This window comes from Manacus vitellinus, unplaced genomic scaffold (genome assembly GCF_001715985.3).
Source record: "Manacus vitellinus isolate BGI_N305 unplaced genomic scaffold, ASM171598v3 scaffold_49_pilon, whole genome shotgun sequence".
Taxonomy (NCBI): Eukaryota; Metazoa; Chordata; class Aves; order Passeriformes; family Pipridae; genus Manacus; species Manacus vitellinus.
The window spans coordinates 510,475-527,038 of NW_021940603.1; the positions used below are offsets into that span (position 1 = coordinate 510,475).

The 16,564-nt window shown below is 44.8% G+C and overlaps 1 protein-coding gene across 1 annotated transcript in view; it reads left to right on the forward strand.

Annotated features, from left to right (window-relative positions):
- The first annotated feature begins 206 nt into the window (after nucleotides 1-206).
- The window catches only part of MAP3K13 (mitogen-activated protein kinase kinase kinase 13), a 64,862-nt gene continuing 48,504 nt past the window's right edge, over nucleotides 207-16,564 (forward strand). The window contains exons 1-2 of the mRNA XM_029962642.1: nucleotides 207-329; nucleotides 2,513-2,627. The gene's annotated coding sequence lies outside the window, so the exon portion shown is untranslated. The remainder of the gene's footprint in view (nucleotides 330-2,512; nucleotides 2,628-16,564) is intronic.

Below are 16,564 nucleotides of genomic sequence, written 5' to 3' on the forward strand. Positions count from 1 at the left end.
CCAGAATCCAGGTGTGAGATTTGGTCAGTGCCATCTTCAGAACCCAGATTGCTGTGAAGTCTCTTTGCCTTCTTTTCCAACAGGAAGTATCGGTTCTCTTTCGAAAAGTGTAAATCTGAGCCCAGTATCCTGGTTCGTGGAGTGGGAGGCTGTTGTATGTCTGACCTCAGACTGCAGGCTGCTCAAGGGTTTACCACACGTGACACCTGGTGTTGCATCAGATGATTGATGGGGGATTTTGTTGATTCCCTCCTGGCCAAGGCATCCTTGAACCTTCTGTTTTGAGAGATCCATATGGTTGCAGGACTGAAAGAAAACCCTGACTTCAGGTTTGTGTTGTGTCTCGTGGACTGGTGCTGGGAAGTTCTTGACAATTACAAGAGCCCTCTCTTCTCCAGTGTGTACCAGGAAAGGTGGTAATAAAGAACCTGCTCAGCCTCGTTGTGCTCAAGGAGCTCAGTGTTTTCTTTGGAGGTGACAGGACTTCATACTCCTTCATTTCCCTTCTTCCCTGCTAAGTCATGCTATTTCCAAGTTGCTCCCTAGGATTTCATTTCAGTCTTTTTGCTGAAACCTCACATCTCCAGGACAGAGGTGCTAGACCACACTTGTATGTTGAGAGAGGACTTTCCCCCCCCCATAATTGGAGGATTAAATCATCCAGTCGTTCTTTGAAGCTACTACTGAGAGAGCAAGGCTATTGCCAGAGTGACTTGGAGGTACATTAGAGACTCTTAGGAGCTTGTTTATGCTCTGTGTGATGAGAGATATTCCTTGTCCTCCTTTCCCCTGGGCTAGCTCAGATTATGCTGATAGCATTAGTGAAGAACACTTCCAAGTCTGATGTCACTCTACTGCAAAAACCTGGAGGTTTGTTGAGACACTCACCAAGCACAGGGACTTTGCAGAGTCATCCAGGAATGAAACTGCACTTTGTGGGGCAAAATGTACTGAGATTGCTGCTTGCAGGGAGGACTCTGACACTTGTTTTGAGAGAGCTGTGAGAGGGAGCTCCAACCAGAGCTCTACACACACACACTGTGCATGTGTGAAGTTACCTGACAGTTCAAGAGAGGTGCCTTTAGGCACTTTAATCTACATTGTCTGTTTGACACTCTACTCTTCTTTTTGTAGTTCTTTCAACCTCTTAACAGCAAATTGAAAGGACTGAGTTTGGGATATATGCAAGACCTCCATGCCTGTGAGCCTGCAAAGGGTTGTAAGACTTGCCCTGTGGATATTCCTGAAGGGGGAAAAAGTTCTTGGGGACACTTTGCATCTCAAGCAGTGAAGTGTGTGAAAGTGGAAACGGACAGTAGTTAATAATACCAAGCTGTAATTATTGGGAAGGAGGTGTCTTTTCCTGGCTAGTGAGGACCTTGAGAGTGTGACCTGAGTAATCTGAAGGAGTTGGAGCCTTGAGCAGCTTTGTGACTCTTTCACAGACGCTTCCAAAAGGACGCAGCATTGATAACGGGAACTGCAGGATTTGCTGGGTTGAAATTTTATCTGCCTGAGTAGCTGCTAGTCCAATTCCATTAATGTTTGCATATTTAATAAACTTTTAATGCTGGATTTTAATGAGTTGGCAGTTATCTCTGAACACCCAGCAGCAGCAGTCACAGAGTCTAGGTGGCTCTCAAATGCAGATTTCCCTTGCTTAGAAGACATGTGGCTTTTCCTTGGGCAGTCAGCACTTGACAGGCTATGGAATGCTTTGATTTGGTTTGTATTGATGTACATCAACAGTGAATTCTTAATTTGGATGGAGCCCTAGGGTTAAGTTTTTTGGGGAGGAATCTTTTTAAAAAGCCAGATGTAAGAGACCATGACCTTGGTTAATCTCGTAACGCACCACTGATCTACTTGGGATGTTTCTTGCTAGTGATCTAATTATTTTGGCTGCAAAATGGGACTGCCAGGGAAATTGCTTCTAATGTGGCATTTGCTCTTACACACTCTCAGTGCTTTTGCTTTGCCTTTTGGTTTTTTTTTCCAAATTTATATCAAACTCTTCCTAATCCCAGGCAGGCTAAGAAGTGCCCTGGCTGTGCTGCACAGTTGGAGCCAAGTGTCTCTGAGGTTAAGGAAGGTAATCAATCATCAAGGCAAAATTCAGCAAGAAGTTCATGTTTGGGCTTTTGAGATAAACCTAAGTGTAGTTAATATGTCAGTATGTCAAATGTAGCAGGCAAGGTGAAAAGGGACTTCTGATAGCACAGTGTAATTCTCAGTTCTGGCACCAGTATGACTTTTATTAAGTCCCCTGCCCATTCCCAACCTTTAGGATGAATTCTCAGTATGCTGCTGTAATGTAGATGGCAGATGTAAGCTGTGAGGGTAGCAGGAAATAATTCCTTACAGCCTTCTCTGAGATAAGACAACAGTAATTCAGTGGCTGGACCCATCAGATGGGTTTCAGGTGACCTTTCAGTGGGCCTGGTAAAAAGCAGGAAAAATCTAATGTTTATCTGAGCCATAGTTTAAATTGATGTTCTTTTTATATCTCCAGAGCACCAGTTTGGGAGGAAGAGCAAAGAGACTTAAGGACAGAAACTGATGGACCATTACATCTTCCAAAATGAGCCTACTCACAGTTTTCTCCAGGAAAATAACATGTCTTGAAGGTGAGTAGGTTTTCTATGTGACAGATGAGCTGTGTGATGTCTTGGGCCTTGACCATCAGTATTCCCAAAGACAGATCCATCCTCATTTCAGCTTAGCCTGACACTGCCTCTCTGGGCTGGCACAGCCCATGGAAATGTGCTTGTGAAAAGATGTATTTTATTACTGGGAGAAGTATGGAGGAAGTAGGGAATATTTTCCACCATACCAGTGAATTATTATTACTGTTAATTTGGAAACCCTTGAAAAAGCTGGAGTGCTTAGTGAAAGAGGTGAGCCATTGGGAACATGGGTATTTTTTGGTGAGTGGAGAAAATGCAGGTGCTTTATTTGCAGGATGAGAAAGTTAAGTTTGTAAGGCAAACTTCAGTTTAGTTTGGTGAATGTATTAAATTACACAAGGCATTTTCAAGTGCTGTTCCAGTTGTACCTCAGATGATGTTTTCAGTGTTCAGAAGAGCTGAAGAAGAGTGCTTGTTATCAAAGATGATAAAGTAATTTCCCCAAAGTAAGGAACATAATGCTTGAATGAAATTAAATCAAAATTGTATTTTGTAGAGGTTGTGGTATCTTTTATGTTATTTTTGTACTCGGCCCCTTAGGGCTGTAGGCAGTGACCATGCAGTTTTGTTTTAAAATCCTTTAATAACAGAAATCAAAATGGGAAATGTTACGTAAGTCCTGTGCTCAACATTGAAATAAAACCAGGGTTTCTGAGACAGTTAAGGTTTAAAATATCTTGGTTTAGACTTTACTCTCACTTTAATAAATAATGTATAAAAGGAAGCTGTGTAAGCCTAAGTTTGCCTGCTTAGCAGTTTTAATTCTGATGTTTTAATTAGGCTAATAAATTTGCTTTTCTGTTGGTTACTTTATTGATAACTATTTTTTCTGTGTTTTGGTATGAACCAAGTAGTAGCTGTAGACTCAGAGATAATAGTGGAGAGTAAGTGGTGAAACGTGGGTGGCTGTCAGTTGTCATTCTGTCTGCACAGGAATTGCCCTAAAATGTTCAGCATTGGTGTCACAGGCCTTTTGTGCATAAACGCTTTTCTGGGTGAGGAAAAGGGCCTGGCAGAAATTCAGCCTGAACTTTTTTCCCCGTGGTTTTGCAGATTTGCAGCTGTGTCTCACTAGTTATGTGAGTTTCTTAAATATCTGTATATTTGGTAACACTGAGAGCCTCTCAGGAGTTGTAGAACTTGACAGAGGGGTGAGGAGATGCAGTGTTAGAGGACTCTACTACATGAGGAAGAAACAGCTTGTGGCTGGAGAGGGAAATACTGTTCACAATCACTGGTGCTCTTTGGTGTCTGGTATAATCTGCACAGCTCTGCATAAAAGGATGGAAAACTGAAAGCCCCAAAGTAAAAGGTGTTAGCAAGTTCTAAAATGCTCTCTTATATTGACTGTTGTTTTCCAAGTGTCCTCTTCAGATGTTATCAGTGAACCTCTGGCCTAAAGAATCTGGAAAACTAGGGAATCTCGCCTGGAAATATTTATTCTGGTAGAGTTTGTATTTTTCTGTTGTGTGGATGAACAGAAATATCTCCTCTTCCTTTTGCTCTCTTTTTTCTGCTTTTCCAGCCTGTGAAAAGTGCCACTTTAATCTGTGGAGAAAGATTGGGCAGCAGGGTGGAGAGAGAGAGAGAAGGGAAGAGTGAAAAGAGGATATTTTTTTCTGCTATAAGGCTTCTTTGTTCTCTGAGGTCAGGAGGAGCTGAGCTCCCAGTGACTTCATACCCTCTTCTGTTACCTGTTCTCATAAGCCTGAAGGGGTGGATCCTCCTCTCTGTGAGTCACTAAGTAAATATCAGGCAGTGCTGGTATTCCTGATACTGCTCCGAGTACTTGTGCCTGCTTCTTGTGTGTTGTTTACTCGCTGTTTTCGTAGCTGCTATCACAGCCCAGCAGATTTTGTCAGCACGGGGGCTTCTCACGGTGTGCAGCTGGAGAGAGGCACCTGCCTCGGAGCCAGGAGCTGTTCCAGCCTTGTTCCAGCGTGGATTTTCAGTGGGAGCTGGCAAATATTTGGAGATATTTCCAGTAAAACAGTCGATTCTGATTCTTGGCTCGCGATCAGAGGCAGCATTGTGGTTTGCCAGATGGCCCTGCGAGCTGGGTCTGGTGCCTGCTCCGGCTGCATCCCCCCTGCAGGGCAGGGCAAGGCAGGGCAGGAGGTGCCTGCCCGTGTCCCGCGGGAGCTCCGGAGCCCCAACTGCCCAGGGCTGGCAGGAGCTGCAGCTCTCAGCAGTTCCTTCCTGCTGGGCTGGCTGTCAGCACAGCTGGGTGCTGCAGGCAGGGCTCAGAGCCCTGTGCCCCAGCAGCTGCTGCAGCTGGGGGTGGCTCGGGAATGATCATAGTCTGGGTTGGAAGGGACCTTAAAGCTCATCCAGTTCCAACCCCCTGCCATGAGCAGGGGTGCCACTCATTAGACCATGTTGCTCCCAGCCCCATCCAGCCTGGCTTTGAACACTTCCAGGGATGGGGCAGCCACAGCCTCTCTGGGCAACACATGATGGGATGGTGGTGTCTCCTTGAGCAGATCTGAAGCTTCCATGAGGGGACAGGGGGCTTCAAGAGTTTGTGCTCACTGGGAAGCTCTGCTAGGGAGGGAATAAGGCATGTTATCCACTGAGCCACCCACATACCATGGGACTGGCTTCCAGTGTGCATGCATTCCAGTTTTGGATAACCACTTGGTTTTGCCCACGGTCTGCATTTGTGTCCATTTTTTATGTGGATTAGACTGAATCAGTCTTCTGTCCTGTATGGAAGACCCTGGATAGGTGTAGATGTCCCTGGTGGCTTCTTTCCCTTGCTTGCCTGCCCCTGATATGTTGTCACTTGTGGCCTTATGGGATTTCAAAATGTCTCAGTGTTTCTGGATAAAATTCTCATCTCACTGAGAGAAAAATGTGCCATCAATTTAACCTGAATCTGGACCAAATATGGACAGTTTGAACCTTGGGCAAAGACTCACAAATTGAATGATGCTGCCCACCCAGAATCGGTTGCCATCCTTATTTTCTCCGGGACAGGGAACACTTCAAGTGCTGGGTTTCTGGGACCATTTTGGGGGAGCTGACCAGGCCACTGGAGACTAGAGCTGTGGGGCAGAACTGCACCAACTTTTAATTACACCTTTGCTTTTACTGATACTGTCTTCAGGGCTTTGCTTATCCCTTTCTGCCAAGGGAAGCTCTCCCAGCCACCTCTAGAGACACTTGAAGTCCAGCTAATCCTGGGGTTCTCTCTTTCCTGGGGTTCCTGAGGGTTCCATGGTATGAACTGAAAGCCCAACAGATGCAACTCAGCTGTGGTACAGGCAGTGTGAGCAGCCTGAGGCACAAATTCCTGGGGGAAGATCCATCAGATTCATCCCCACATTGAATTTATATCCAGTGTTCCAGCAGTGGATTTGACAGCTTGGCTGTTGGATATATGTGGGCATTTTGGGATGTTTCAGTTGCTGTGTTGGGAACCATTTGTTTTGCTTCATCTGGATGTGAAATATTACCACTGTGGCCTGATAGGATCCACTTAATGGCACCGTGTACAGTCAGCATCAGCCTGAGGTGAGCTCTTCACCCACTGCACTGTAATTAACTTGCTATGACCAAAACTTCAGGAATTCCTGCTCTGGGACCTTACTGTGCCAGGTGGAACCTGCAGTCCAGTTTTGTTAGAGAGTAAGTGTCCACACTAAAAGCCACTGCATGTTTTTCTTGTATTAAGATCTGCTATTAAGAAAATAATTTTTGCTAAGCAGAGCTGACATTTAGTTAAGGGAATAAACTGTAAAATCCACACTGGGGGGAAAAGGAGGTATGGCTTCAGATTCCTGTGGTGGTTTTTCCAGCTGGCAGAGTAAAACAGTTATATTTTCACATGGTGTATTTTTCCTACATTTTAAATATTGTGTTTGATTAAGTTCTGATCGTGTATAACTTTTAGATACTGATTGGTATGATATGGGTGCAGCAATCAGTTAACTGTAGCTTTGCCAGGTGGCATTGCCTCTCTACATGTTGCCTTATCAATTAAGATATTGTTTCTCAAGCACATTGCACTTGCCATCTTGAAACAGACTTATATCTCTATTAAAATAACATTTGCTCAGTGCTCCCAAGTAAAGGAGAAGTTCAATTTTACTGATAAAGGACCACAATTAACTTATACTTAATTCATTTACCACTTGACTTGGTCTCCTTTCTCTGGTGCCTGAGCCTGTTATTTCGAATAGCTGTGTTTGGAAAGCTGCTCAGTTCTGTGTTCTGATGTCTGCTACCACAATTTATTTTTCCTTGAAATCTAACCACTCTGAGTTGATGCATCTTTTTTAATCTCGAGTTTAATCTCTGGTTTTCTCTTTTTAATTTACACAACCTTGATAAAAGCAGCCAGGTTATGCTGGGGTCAATTCGATGATAATAAATTCCTTCTCTCCTTCCTTAAGCCAGAGTGTAAATGAAATAAGCTAAATTTACTGCCTGTTCTTCATGCCTTTTTGTCCAGTGCAGAAGAAAATTAAGCTGTTTTGACCTTTCTCTGACACTTGTAGTCAGTGAAGATGAGGGCAGAGAGAGGCTTTGTAAAAATAAATGAAGTCGATATTGGTCTTTCTAAAATTGTTATTAATGCACTCCAATGAAAGTCCCAGCCTGTGAAGGCAAGTGCAGGCAATCTCAGCTGCTATTTCATCCACCTCCCAAGTTTTTGTTCCACCTTTAGAGCGCTTTGTCACAGAGGTTTTGGGGTGGTGGCTCTGAGTGGGTGCCATGCCTTGGGTGAGCTGTGTCCTGCCCTTCCCCTGGCACCGCCAGAACATCACCTGGGCTGGATCTGAGCAGGGCTGGCTGAAATCAGGGGCACTGGGGGCTTGGGCACACCCCTGGCAGTGATATAGATCTATGAAAAAAAAAAAAAGGCTTACAATAACCTGGAGGGTTTCATAGAGTCACAGAATGGTTTGGGTTGGAAGGGACCTTAAAGCCCATCTCATTCCACCCTCTGCCATGGGCAGGGACACCTTCCACCAGCCCAGGTTGCTCCAAGCCCTGTCCAACCTGGCCTTGGACACTTCCAGGGATGGGGCAGCCACAGCTTCTCTGGGCAACCTCTGCCAAGGCCTTACCTCCCTCACAGGGAAGGATTCCTTCCCAATATTTACTCTAAATCTTTCCTCCTTTAGTTTAAAACTGTTCTGCCTTGTCCTATCATTCCTTATTCTTGCATTGTCCATTGCAGCTGTCACTTAAGAAGGAAAAACTGAGTTTACTCACAGTTTACTCATAGTTTACCACCAAGCCCTAACAGTGTGTGTGTGCTGCTACTTTGTATTTTTCCTGTTATATTTGAAGAGCTGAGCTGTGTGCTCTTAAATGGGTTGTGTTCTCTCCCCAGAGGGCAGGTAAGAAGGTGAAAACCGAGTGTTTGCGTGACCAAATGTTGCAGCAATAGCAGAGGGTACTGTATCTCAGCCCAGGTAATTCCAGGTCTGACAAAACCCCTACTTGGTGCATTCCTGCTTCTCTGCTTCTATTTCCTAGACAGCTGTGATTGCACTGGCTGACTTATCTTCAAAGTGATTACACTGGTATCTTTATTTGCTCTGCCCCTGTGCTGATACCAGCCCTCAGCCAGCTCTGTGTTTCCAGAGTCAGGATGGGCAGAGAGGAGGCTGCAAAATGAGCTGGTGCTTCATTCCTTGCTCGTGGATGGGGGAGTATTTTACACTGAGAACCTGGACAGCATAACTTGGTGGTGAACTTGAATAGTGGTTGGTTGTTTCAGGCATAGACTCCAGGAAATCGAAACCAGCCCTGATTTTTGGCTGATAGAAGAGTTTCAAAACGGGTGTTGTGACACAAAGCAAAGGCTTTTCTGGATGTGCTTCTCCTCTACAAATTCCTAGTACATTCATGTAGCGTGCTGTCTCTTGCAGTTAAAATGATGACTAATCTCTGGGAAGTGCCCTCTGAAAAATGCGAGGGATTTGCTTTCTCACAGTACAGAAACACTTTGCATCCCTTAAAAAAATTTAATGGTGCAGTGGTATTTATATTGGACATCAGATAATGCAAAGGCAAGGTCAGAGTTTGAGATGAGTGTAAAAATTCTTCCCCTTTGCTTTTGGTGGCTGGGTGTGATAGTTTAGGTTAAAACAGGCTGAGGGAGTGTTTGTGTAGCCAGCTTTTGAAAGCCAAGCTTTTCAGCTCCATGCCTAAACTTGTGGAGACAATTCTGCATTTTATTAGTGTGTGATATTTACTGAGGGTTCTCTTCTTGAGTATCATAAATGTTTCTGCATATTTCTCAGAAGAATGAGGGGAAGAAAACTGTCTTGCCTAAGAAATACGTCTGGTTTAGGGTTAGACAGAAATGTAGATTATTTGGATCTCTTGGAACGAATACTGTTAAATGAGCTTTTCTGAATTTTATTTTCACTGAAGGATTTTTATACAAAAAGTTCACATATATATATATATATGGCTATAGACATGTCCAGTAAAAATGGGCAATTTGATTAAAGCATGAATTAAGGAAGCGTTAGAATGGTTGCCTGGGGCTTCAGTATGATTTTGCAGTGCTCTGGATGGTTAATACAGAATAGACTAACTGCTAGGACAGAGAAGCCCAGAATAATTTTCCTTGTCCCAGTTAAGTCAAGAACTATTAGAGCAGTGGAAATAAGGTTTCAACAAGAGAGGAAGAAGGGGTGAGGGACGTGTCAGCTCTGTCTTGCTGGTGAGAGGGGAGAGGACCAGAAGTTGGAAAAGAAGAAGGGTGAGTAGCAGTAACCAGTGCAAACAGACTGATGTTGCATGTAAGTGGATTAGGAATGATTTTTCATTTAACAAAAGGGCGGGAGGGGGCAAACTGTGAATATTTGATGTGCAGGTCAAAGGAATATGGGATTGTCCTTGACCTGCATGTTTGTCAGGAGAGGCTTCTTTGTTCTCAAGGGTAACACTTGAGCCATCAGGAGCTGTTTCTCTCCAGCCCAGTACCACCAAACTGTGCTGCACTGGCTGCACAGGAGGCCTGCCCTCACCCCATGGCTTTGCTTCCCCTGTGCTGGAGCACAGGCAGCACAGCAGCTCTGGTAAACCCTTTCCACTGTCTGGCTGAAGTTTGGAGGAGTGACATCAACTACTTGGTTAGTGTACCTTTTTCACCTTCTGTCCCAAGGATATTATGTTTTCCTCTTGTAGTGTCTTGAGATATCTGATTGTGACACTGCAGTAGGAGTAACACTTCTGAGCAGCATATTCAGGGACCAGGAGGTTGCAAGGAGGGCTTGTGTGAAAGGGATCTTTAACTTTCCCACTGCAGCACCCTGTGGTGGTTTACTGGGAATTACCAGTAAGCAGAATTTCTGGTCTCTTGTTGAAGTACAAGTGTAATAAGACAACTGGGAGGAGTGGAAGGGTGTTGTGGTGTTACACAACAGTCCCATATGCAGCTGCATGAGTGAAGGCTGTTTGCCCAGCAGCACGACCAGTTACTGTTATATTTTTGGCTGTTAGCCTTCTAGTCCGAGGCAACAATCAATAAACTACCTGTTAGAAGAAATGAGTTCTTTGCTAAAGGGAAGAGATTCTGCTCTTCTCTTCTTTGCAAGGAGCAAACTCAGCATTGTGCTGGAGGATTGATCTGCAGGAGTAATTTCTGATAGTGCTGTATCTTTATTCTTCTATCAGCAGCCTGGCTTCAGAAACCACCATACCTCATTCCATTATTCCCTTTGCCAAGTGAGTTTTGAATGCAATAGTCCTGAGCAGCTCCCTGTCCTACCCTTCAACCATCTTTGGGGTGACCAGTCACACTCTGAGCAGCACAAGAAGATGGACCAATGTGTTTAGGCTTGCAGGAGGTATTCCAAGTCCTAGGGAACAGACTTTTACTGCCTGGTTCCCTCATTCTGAACTGATGATCTGTCTGGAGCAAGAGAACTGTTCTCACACTTGGGTAAAAATACGATCCCTTCTCTTGCTCTCCCTGGTCTGTATTTTTCAGCATCAGAGTTAGTTTTGATGGTTGTCAGATAAAAGTACAGATGTCCCTGTGTAGCTGGGATTCATTATCTGTTCAACACATTTGCTTTTGAACTATTGAGAGCAATGAGCCTGTGTCTGATGCCTCCCCACGGAGCACATGGGAAGGAAGAAGTGTGATCAACCTGTTTGTGACACAGAGGAGGATACAAGGCAAACCCAAAGGGGAGGCAAAGGGAGCATTAAGTGTACTTCTCAGCAAGCTCTTATGTGCCAAAGGAAATTGTCCTTTATGTTGTCTCAGATGATTATATTCACAAAATCCAACCTAGAAAAATCCTACCTGTGTTAGACACTGATCATCTACAATCAGACTCTTTATTTTGTGCCTTTCTCTTGATTACCTTTGTTACCTTGGGCTCTTGGCAGAAGCAAAAAGCCACATCATTCTGATTGCTTCATGTTCCCAAGATGTTTTTTGAGAGAAAATGTTTCCTGAGCTTTGTTCAACCTCTGAAGTACGATTTGGTCTTTCTGGGAATCGTGTGAAATCAAGTGACTGCCTGGAGCAAGAGGATATGTACTGAAGCTGCAATAACAAAGACCTTGATATCAAAGGCCACCTGCTACTTCTCTCCATCTCTTTAGCCTTAAGTTTACCAGGTTATAAATTCATTTTACCTTCCTACAGAATGGCTGGCAGGTCCTGAGCAGATGAACTGGGCAGTTTCTCAGGGATTAGTTCATATTTATATCCCAGTCAGAACTTTCCTCCTGCAGAAACCTGGTATAGTCTTCACAAAACATACCAAGTTGTCTTTCTGCCTCCTTTCTGGATGCTCCTTTTACTATTTTCTTGGTCTTCCTGGTGTCAGTCAACAAATGCATGTCAGCACATAGCTTTGACCTTCAGGTTTGCAGCCCAGCTTGCACAGACACCTGCTAGGAGTAGAAAATATTGTCCCACAGGAGAACGTCAATAATTGTCTTTTTTTCCCCCCAGGCCTTAGTTTATTGATCAACCTCTGTAAAGAATTTCTTATGAAAAACTTAATTGAATTCCTGGACACTTTCTGGTTGAAGAAAATGGGGAAAAATATCTGACAGTCTGTATTGATGTGGCTGAACTTCACACACACACAGAACATCGATTAACCTATGTTTTCTGTTCATGGTGCATGTTTTATTTACTGTGCTCAGTCAGAAATGCATTTCTAGTGAGCTGGGATTGTATTTATGGAGTGAACTATATTGGTGTTGTAAAACTGATGGAAAAACCTTGGACCACTGTGCCCATGCAGGTCTGCAGGCCTGTGATCCTCTTCTGGTGTTCTGGTCACATACTCTTAGGTGGCATTTCCTCACCCTTCAATGTGCAGCATAAAGGACAGAGCACCTCCTCAGTCATTTTGCTTTTAAGCAGCTTTAATAGTTAAGTTTAGTAGAGCTGTTGTAAATTTTTTTTCATTTTCAGCCTATTTTCTTCAGCCTAAACACATATGCTGTGGCCCCACTGATGCTCTGTGGGATCAAGTATTGCTGTATGTGCAAGGTGCCATCATTTTTTGTGTTTGGTTTGTTTTGTCTGCTGTTTGGCACAAGAGAGACTCCCCTGGCCCCCAACTGCTGCCAGCAATTACAGACAGGTGCCTGTCCCCAGTGGGAATAAATGTTTCCAGCCAATATTTACAGCTGGTTCTGTCCTGAAAGAACAGAATTTTGGCTCTCCAGTGAGAAGGTGTAAAATACAGCTCTAGAGGTGGCTGGAAGCTTCACTGGTTGCCCTTGAAATGCTGCAGAAGGTTTTGCATGGCAATGACTGGAGCTATTGAATGTATCTGTGCTTTCTTCTGAGGCAGAGGGTCCTGGTCTGGGGGGTGACCATATCACTGTGGCCCTGGTAAGGAGAGTCCCCCCTGGCACAAAGTCCAGAAGACTCATATGGTTGAGTCTTCTGGAGGTGTTTTGTGAGTCTGTCCATGAGCTGCTTCCTCGGAGATTTCTCCCTTCTGCAGCCTTGGGATGAGGATGAGGTCACCAACCAGTGTTTGATAAGAGATGGGGCTGTTTCACTTACTCACTGCCATCTATCTTGTATATTCAGAGTAAGGGAGAGGTTTTTCATCAGGAAAAATAGCATGGTTGTGTCACAGGAGATTGCAGTTACAGTAGAATCATATCATAATGTGTCAGTGTAAATATTTAATGTTTTCTGTCATTTGAGTAGCAGGGCACACCAGCATTTTTGTTGTAATCTGTATCTTTTTAATGCTGGATTTGGCTTCTTTCTCCAGAGGCCTGCAAAGGTCACTGCTCTGCAAGGAGAAATGCCAGGACATCAGCTTTTGGGAAGCTGAAAATTCAGAGCAGCCAGCAGGGAGAATTGAGGTCCTGCTTTATGAGAGGTGATGCCTTCCCCTGTCAGGTGTAGGTGGAAGAGCCCAAGGTGCTGTCCTGGCTTTGCAAGTTTGTTCCCAGCAGCAAATTGCAGTGAAAAAGAGGCTTCTGCTGTGTCTGTACTTGCAACATGTAGTTGTGTCCTTGTAGGTTAATTGAGGCTTTACTGTGGGTTTCTGTTTCTTCTTAATTTTTTTTTTTTTTTTTACTACTCAGAGAAGAAAGCTAGTTGTTGGAATTGCATCTCGTGGTCACAGTCACAAATGCACTCCCAGCCTTGAGGAGAGTGCAAAACATGAGAGTACTGGTGTATGTGTTCTTAAATCTGTTAATACTTTTAAAAAAGAAAACCTATACTCATGGATGACCTACATTTGTTGTGTGGAGGTTTTCCAGAGGCTGGACAAGATTTCAGGAGCTCTGTAGCACTTGTCATGTGCTATTTCCTATTTACCAGGGTGTTCAGCTGGATGAGGTTCTACTGGGAGTGAGGAAGGCTAGGCCAGGGGCTTTCCTGCTCTTATTCCATGCTTGTCCATTCAGTACTCAGGGAGAGCTGGCTTTGGGATAAGTGACATAATTCCAATAAAACAGTTGTGCTGCTGGGGTAGAATCTGTGTCTGATTGAACCTTTGTGCTTGATTTTAGGGAAGCCACACTTTAGGATTGCAGGCTGGGAAGAAGACTAGATATGCTGGTGGAGACAACAGAGGAGTTGTATGAGTTTCAGCAAGTGGATATGGAAGCAGGAAAGAGAGTGAAGTGTGTGTGTATGTATATATATTTATATTTATATATATAAGGAAAGGAAATAGACTCCTCTCTGAAGGTGGAGGGGAAAGAAGCAGATGATGGGGATCAGGTAGCAGTTTGAGGGATGTAAAGAGCAGGAAAGGGAAGAAAAATGGAGATGGAAGTCTCATAAAGGTCATGGAATGCATTAATTTCTCTTTCACTCTTCTTCCATTTTAGGCAGGAAGAAACACTAATTATCAACTTTTCTTCCCTCACAGATTCATTTAACCCCTCTGAGCTTACTCTTTACAGTGGGATGGGAATAACTAAAGGAAATGATGGGGAAAGAGTGATCCTTACTGATGGGTTTTATTTGCAAGGGGAACAGCACAGAGAGAAAATCAGCCCTTCTTTTAGGGGCAGTGTTGCAAGAGGAACAGTTCCAGGCAGGTCCTTCTTCTGCTCCCAGGGCTCTGGGGATCCATTTCTCCAGTGTTTCTATGTGCATCTTCGTTCTGTGGTTCTCCAGGTTCACAGTTTCCTTAGCAGGCAGCATCAGAGATCTGCAGGCCTTGCTGTTCCCTCACGTGGGGTGCAATAGCTCTGTTATCCCCAGTGCTGTGTTGGACTGTCAAAGCTGTGAAATCAAGGTCTGGGAATGCTCCATAGTCTGCTCACCCTCGTGCTGCTGCTCTGTGCAGGAGTGGAGGGAGGGATGGGCAGGTTGCTGGCTCGTGCACGTTGCATCTGTAATGCCAGGTATAAAAACCTCCCTGCTCTTTTTCCCCTATTTTATATTTATACTTACGTTTTCACTCTGTGTCATTTAGAAATCAAAGCAGGAGCGTGCAGTTCAGCAGCAGCAGCAGAACTGTGCTTACTACTAATCTGCTGCTTTGCTCAAATTAAACATTTATGGGGCCAGAGACTCCTCACTGCTCCATCTTTCAGCCTCCTACACTGTGATGATTTTTTTTGCTTTGTGTTTGACACAGCTCCTGCTAGAAATACAGTGAAATTAAATTATCCTCCATTGGCTTCTCTCCTTTCCAGGCCATCTTTGTTTGTCCAGTTTGTTTTTATCTTGACTGTAGCATATGGGGAGCAGCTGTTGGTGTAAGTAATGCTTTATATTCCCTATGAGTTGGAAGGTTTCACCCCAGTCAGGTGTGCAGAGACCTGCCCTCAGTTATTGGTACCGTTTCTCTTCTCCAAGGTCTATTCCAAGGTGGTGTGACTGGGGTAGGAGCTCCTTACTCCTCAAACCAGGTATCCCAGTGCTGCAGCACGTGTCCTACTGATGCTCTAGGCTGTGTTGGCTGACTTGGTCTCCACTGAGAGCAGTTGGATACCTTCCAAGACCTGGATCTTATCTGCTCCTCTGTGGCCTGAGGCCTAGGGTAAAACCTGGGCAAGAGTTCTGCTTCTTGGGCACACTGGAGTGAAGATAATTTCTGCAGAAAGCAGTTGTTTCTGAGCCTATTCAGAGACTTTAATGGGGCCTAATGCTCAGTCTTCTCTGCCAGAGCATGGTCTACTTCTTTGATGTAACTTTTCTAGCTTAAAGCAGTGCTGCATGGATGCTGAAAGCCCACGCTCCTAAAATAGATCGAGTAGAACAAGCACTTCACTGCTGACTCCTCTTCAGGAGGAGAGGAGAGAGAAGGTAACAAAGAGCAGATGGCAGGTATTAGTCATATCACCTAATTTATCTGAACACCTCAGACACCATCACACAAAGGTGGTGCAGGAACCCAGAGGGAAGGGATCCTCCTAACAGACCAGACTGGGTGTTGCACAGGATACACAGGCAGAGGGGGCCTGAGGAAAGGAGGGGGTTTGCAGCCAAATGCTAAACCAAGAAGAGTATGTTCACACAGAGCTATGGCCAGAGCTACTTATACTTGCCCAGTTTTCCAAGCCATTCCCTCATGATTGACAAAGCCTCAGAGCATCACTCCTTGGAGCTCCCTTGCTCATAGCGCAGTTCCCTCTGCAAAATGAGTAGAACAAAGGTCCAGCACTCCAGAAATAACTGAATTCCTCCAATTTCAATCAGCTGGAATGGCCTTATTCTAGCTCTTACTGTAATAAATGCAGTACAGAAGCTGCTTGCTGTTTTCACACAGTATCTAAGTGGCCAGTGTGCACCTTGCAGTCGAGTTGGGCTGGCTCAGCATCCCCTCCCTGCTCCAGGTCTCTGGCCCTGGCCCAGCTGGCAGTGGGCTCTTGGGGGGCCCCTGAGATGCTCCTGCCTGCTGGTGTGCTGGGAACACAGTGTGTAAATGCGACATAAAATCTGTTCAGTCCTTTGTACATCAGTGGCTTCCAGCAAACTTGACACCACGGAGCAAGTAGGGCACTGAAGGACCTGCAGAGGTGGCTGGGGAAGTGCTCGAGTTGCATTGTTTGTGTAATTACTTGCTTCAGACCCAGCCTGGCCAAAGGGCAGCTGTGGGCACGTTGGAGGGTGGGAAGGTACAAATGTGGGCCCTTGACTTCCCTGTGCAGAGACGGGGCCCTCAGGAATCACAGCATTGGTGTGATCTCCCTGCAGAATGGCTGTGTCTTGATTTTTATTTTTTTCCCCCGTTTGTTTTGGGGTTTTGTTGGTTTTGCTGTTCTAAATCTTCAGCAGCAGAGGCTGAATGTGTGGCCTCCTCCTTTTTCTCCTCTTTTGTTTCAACTTTTTGGCAATAATTTCTAAAGAGCTGCTCTGCTGGAGTTACTCCCATCATTTTTCACACTTGTGCTCAGCCCCTTGCAGAAGCCAAGCACCCCACAGGCCTCTGAATTACAAATACCAC